This window comes from Dasypus novemcinctus, chromosome 28 (genome assembly GCF_030445035.2).
Source record: "Dasypus novemcinctus isolate mDasNov1 chromosome 28, mDasNov1.1.hap2, whole genome shotgun sequence".
Classification (NCBI taxonomy): Eukaryota; Metazoa; Chordata; class Mammalia; order Cingulata; family Dasypodidae; genus Dasypus; species Dasypus novemcinctus.
Window position 1 is genome coordinate 19,799,669 of NC_080700.1, and position 6,000 is coordinate 19,805,668.

The 6,000-nt window shown below is 37.9% G+C and overlaps 1 protein-coding gene across 6 annotated transcripts in view; it reads right to left on the reverse strand.

Moving 5' to 3' along the window:
* The window catches only part of LOC101443891 (zinc finger protein 596-like), an 89,030-nt gene extending 85,922 nt beyond the window's left edge, over positions 1 to 3,108 (reverse strand). For 2 of the 6 annotated variants that reach the window (XM_058289615.1, XM_058289610.1), the window contains exons 1-2: positions 2,980 to 3,057; positions 695 to 755 (exon numbers count right to left, since the gene is read on the reverse strand). The gene's annotated coding sequence lies outside the window, so the exon portion shown is untranslated. Of the gene's footprint in view, positions 1 to 694; positions 756 to 2,979 lie in introns of all 6 variants that reach the window. The other 4 variants (XM_058289612.1, XM_058289611.1, XM_058289613.1 and 1 more) reach the window with 4 other exon arrangements.
* Positions 3,109 to 6,000: the final 2,892 nt, after the last annotated feature.

The following is a 6,000-nucleotide window of genomic DNA, read 5'->3' on the forward strand; positions in this document are numbered from 1 at the left end:
TGCAGGGACAGATGCAGGACATCATATATTCTGCCATAACCCACAGAATGGAATGGGGGTGAGTATAATCTACCATGTAAACTACAGTCCATGCATTATAGCAATACTCCAAAATGTATTCATCAAATGCAGTGAATATGCCACAATGATGAAAGAGGTTATTGATGTGGGAGGATTAGGTGTGGTGGGGAGTGGGGTTATGAGGATCTCATTATTTTTTAATATAACATTTGTGTGATCTGTGTATCTTTAAAAAAAGACAACTGAAGTGGCTGTGGCTCAATCGATTGGGCTCCCATCTACCATATGGGAGGCCCTGAGTTCATGTCCCGGGGTCTCCTTGTGAAGGCAAACTGACCAGTGCCCCTCCTGGAGTGCTGACAGCCCATGCCCCACAGTGCAGCAAGATGACACAACAAAAAAAGCAGACAAGTGGACACAGAAGAATATGCAGTGAATGGACACAGAGAGCAGACAGCAAAAGAAGCTGCAAGGTGGCGGGGGGAGAAGAAATAAATATAAATAATACATCTTTTTAAAAAAGACAATAAAAATATCTTCAGAAAAATAAAGTGTATTGGAAGGAAAGAACCTGTTTTTGCTCAAGGTCCACCATACAACAAACACAACTAATCAGGAGAATTATAAAGATATCATAGAACAGTTGGAAAAGTTACTATATTAGGCCACATACCTGCACGAACTACAAGTTACCTTAACAATGCATGTCCACTTTCAGGTTTAGAGTACTGGATCTGCAAAATATTCACAACACAAATATTCAACAGCTTTTCATCTGTAGTCTCAATAAGACAGACCCTTGGATACTACAGACAAATGGTAGTATTTCTACTTATAAATATATGAATATCACTTTGACTGTATGTACATTGTTCTGCCTGGCAATATTTTTTTTTTTCTAAGATTTATTTTATTTATTTCTCCCCAAACCCCACTGTTTTGCACTTGCTACCTGCTCTCTGTGTATTCTATATCTGCTTGTTTTCTCTTTAGGTGGTACCAGGCTCATTCTAGAGCCTTCCAGAGTGGAAGAGCAGTGCTCAGTCTCGTGTGACCTCAGCTCCCTAGTCTGCTGCCACTCTTATTGTCTCCTCTGTGTCTCTTTCTGTAGTGTCATCTTGCTGGGCAAGCTCTCTCTGCTTGGGCCAGCTCTCCTGCACAGACCAGCACTCTGCATGGACCACCCTGTGTGGACCAGCACTCCACTCAGGCCAGCTCACCATGATGGTCAGCTTGCCTTTCAACAGGCAGCCCTGGGAATCAAATCCTGGACTTCCTATAGGGTACATGGGAGCCCAATCGCTTGAGCCACATCCATTTCCCCAGCCAGGATTTTTATTTTGAAAATGTTTTCAGATATTTGACTGGGTTGTAAAGTACCTTAATAATTGGCAAAATGTCTGGGCAAGGTGCATTTTGTCACCTCACAGTCCCTTAGGAAGTTATGATACATCTGAGACTTCTCACAGGACTATTCCCTTCAATGTACAGTCTCAGGGGAAAGAGGATTTACCCAGGGATTTAATAATATTCTGGGTTTAGTTCTTTGGGCAGATTGCTGCTACCTTAGCTTGGGGTTAACACAAATGAAAGCAGAATTAGATATCTATCAATCACAATAGGAGAAATTACTGAATTTATTGTACAGCAATCGCTGCACAGCAAGTCACTAGATTTCTAAGCCAAACGTGTTACTTATCAGCTGAACAAGGAGGCATTTTTTTCATTGTCAACATCACTTGTTGTATTTGGGTACACACTTTGGTGGAAGTTAAGGCACAATTGCATGAAATAATTAAATGCACTACATGATTAAATCAACTAAGGCCTTCCTGAAGATTCTGATCTGATCACTTTGATTTCATTTGGGTCAAATAATGGGAACTGGGCTTAGGCATATACAATGAGGTGGGCATTTGGACCTTTTATCACTCATAGTACTCATTATAATCTCTCTGGTGGATTGTTTGGGTTTTTTCCAAGAGTTCTGAATGTGGTTCCCCAACCACTTGTGACCCAGCAAATGATTTCTTTATGTCTGGGATGACCTAAAAATTATGATCATGGAAAAACTGACATCATGGCCATCTATGAGCACAACAGGAAAACAACCAGAAATACTAACCAAGACTTCATGTAGTAAATGAAAATGGGTTCAATACCTTCAATTTTAATCACAACTCTCAATGGCTGAGAGCCAGATTAAACTGGGGTAAATTATTAAATAAATTAAGTAGACTCTTGATGGAGACCTTTCTGCTAAGCCCTACATCAGCAAACTGAAGCTCAATTCTCCTAGCTCTTGTAAGTGCTCCTTTCCTCAGAACCTGAAACGTAACAACCTGCCATAACCTGCCAGTTTCTTTCCTCGTTTCCTTCTCAGGAATCTTGATCTGTTCTCTTTGTCTCTGTGTAGAATTTTGTCCCCAGCTTCTATGATTTGTTTAGTCTCTTCCTCACCCAGTGCCCCATTTTCCTTACACTTTCCATTTCTGAAACTCCCCAATCCAGCAGCAGTTCAGTTTAACCCTCCCTCTTCATTTTTCTCTGTGAGGCTTTTCTGCCTAAAGTTTCTTCCCTGCTAGGTTATCCTGTCTCAGAGAGTCAGAGAGGGTCATTGCAGAAAAGCTCATTCTGCATTTGGGGAATTCAACCATCAGAAATTGGAAGTAGTGAGCGCACCACTTGCCACAGCCATTCTACTGCGATCTTACTCCCCAGTCCCCCAAAATGGGGGCTTTTGTTTTCAGCACTCCTCGGCAGCTTGTTTTCAGCACTGGGTCGCTGTACCCGGAGACACACCGGGTTCCAAACCAGAGCAGTTAGTTCTCTAAAATCTGTTCCCCCGTGAGAGCGATCCAGGCTGCTTGCTGCCTCTGGAGAACCCAAAGGTTTTGCACAGGACCCACTGGGAGGGAAGCGAAGAGGACCAGTATCTCCCGGATGGAAGTTTCCTACCTGATAGTTCTCTCCTCAATTCGGCATTTGTGGAACCCTTCTCCAGTCTCTACCATCCTCCAGCTTTTCTGCGGTGGTTTTTTCAGGGTTTGGCTTCCGTCGCTGGGCTGATGACGTCACCCCTCAACCACGGATTTTTTTTTCAAGAGGTACCGGAGACTGAATTCAGACCTCTTACACCGAAGGAGGCATTCGACCACTGAGGTAGAGCCACTCTTCAATGAGATTTTGTTCATTTCATTTTTTGTTTTGTTTTTAGAAGGTACCAGGGATCCAACGCAAGACCTCATACATGGGAAGCAGGAAATAACTACTCTGTTTGAGCTACATCCACTCCCTCATTGATTTTCTACCTATCTCAGCTTCAAAAAATAAAATAATATACAAAAGACAGCTTAACAAATTATGAAAGCATTAATCTAAAAATTTCTGTCCAGTCACATTTACCATATTTAATCCTAAGAACAAACTCAATTATTTCTCCAGTGTTCAGAAAGATACATAAATGAGCAGATATTGGTCAAATGGTATGACCCACATTTCCTTCATAATGAAGAAAATAAAGAAAAAAATATTTAATCATACTCATGTCTCATAAAGCTAAACCTTTTTTTTACCTTTAGCATTGATATAGTACCTTCTTTGCCTTTCTTACAAAAATATTACAGTATTATAATTATTATATTAGTTGTCTTTTTCTTATTCATCACCAAATTCTTAACATCTTATAGTTGAAGAACATTCTTGTATTTATATTATTAAGCACGATCTCATCTACCACCAAAATCCCTGTTATTCATCCCATAGACTATCCTATACCTGCCTTTCAATTAAAATTAAGCTCCCTAGTGTACATCTTTCAACTACAATCCCAAGTTATAAGTAAGCAGTGTGTATAATAGTCATTATAATGTGCTACTCTCAACTCTATCCATTACAACATATTTACAATTACCTTGTTAAACATTTTGCATACATTCCATATCATGTCCCCCTTCTTAGCCAGCCTTCTATCTCCTAATAACCTGTAGTCTATAGTGTAATTCCATAAGCTTACTAATAATATTTAGTATATATCAGTGAGAACATACAATATTCATCCTTTTGTTTCTGTTTTATTTCACTCAACATAACATTCTCAAGGTTAATCTTTGCTTTCACATGCATCCTCATTCCATTTCTTCTTAAATGTGAATAGTATTACCTTGTAAGTTTATACCACATTTTGTTTATCCACTCATTGTTTGATGGACAGTTGTTTCCATCTTTCAGCAATTGTGAGTAATGCCTCTATGAACATTGATGTGCAAATATTTGCTAGCACCTTTTCTTTCATTCCTTTCGGATATATTCCTAATAGTAGGATTGCTGGATCATAGAGCAGTTCTATATTTAGCTTCCTGAGGCACCACCAAACCATCTTCCACAGAGGCAACGCCATTTACATTCCCACCAACAGTGAAAGAGTGTTTTTTTCTCCACATCCTCTCAAACAACCATAGTTTTCTGTTTTTTAAAAAATAATTGCCATTCTGTATGGCATGAAATATTATCACATTGTGGTTTTGATCAGCATTTTCCTCAACAGCTACAGATCCTGAGCAACGTTTCATGTGCTGTTTTGGCCATTCATATTTCATCTTTGGAAAAATGTCTATTCAATTCTTTTGCTCATTTTTAAATTAGGTTGTTTGTTTTTTTGTCATTGAGTTATGTGATCTCTTTTTAAAATATGGATATAAAACCCCTGTTGGTTTTTCTCTCATTGAATATAATGCCTTTTTACCCTCTTAAAAAAATTGTTTGAAGCACAAAAAAGTTTAATTTTAAGGAATTCTTAAGACCTATTAATCTATTTTTACTTTCATTGCTTGTGTTTGGGTGTAAGGGCCAAGAAACCACCACTTACCACAATATCTAAAAGTTGTTTCCCTACATTTTCTTCTAGGAGTTTTATGGTTGTAATTTTTACGTTTAGTTCCGTGACATACTTTGAGTTAATTTTTGTATAAGGTGTAAGACAGGGATCCTTTTCTTTCTTTGAGATGTGTATATCCAATTTTCCCAGCACCGTTTGTTGAATAGGCTGTTCTTATTCAACTGTGTTTGTTTCACAGCCTTGTAAAAATCCCTTGAGAGTCTGTTTTGGAACTCTTGGTTTGATTCCATCAATCTATCTATCTTTATACCAGTACATGTTGGTTTTTTTTTTGTCACTTTAGGTAAATAATATGCTTTAGAGTCAGGAATGAGGGTCCTTCAACCTCACTCTTCTAGTTTAAGATTGTTTTGGCTATTCAGGGGCCCATGTTCTTCCAGATAAATTTGGTAATTGGCATTTCCAATTTTTTAAAAAAAGGCTGTTTGAACTTGTATCAGCATTGTACTAAATCTATTGTTCTCTTTGGGTAAAATTGACATCTTAGTGATATTTAGTCTCCAACACATGAACATGGAAAGTTCTTCAATTTATTGAACTCTTCCTTGGTTTCTTTTTAAAATATTTTGTAGTTCTTTGAATACAGGCCCTGTATGTCCTTGGTTGGTTATTCCAAAATGTTTCATTCTTTTAGTAACTCTTGTAAATGGAATTTTTTTCCTACCTTCCTCCTTAGTTTGCTCTTTAGCAGTTTATAGAAACTTTATTGATTTTTTGCATATTAATTTTTTATTCTGCCACTTTCTGAAAATGTCTGTTAGTTCTAGTAATTTTGTTCTGGATTTTTCAGGATATTCATATCATCAGGGGGAATAGCAAATGTTTTACTTCTTCCTTTCCTATTTGGGTGCCTTTTATATGTTTTACTTGCATAATTGCTCTAGTTAGAACATCTAGCACAATACTGAATAACAGTAGAAATAGTGAACATCCTTGTTTTTTTCCCAGTCTCACTGGGAAAAATGATCTTTCACCATTCACTACCATGTTTGTCTTGGGTATTTCACAAACGCCCCTTATGCTATTGAGAAAGATTCCTTCTATTGCTATGTTTCAGGTGTTTTTAATCAAGAACTCATGTT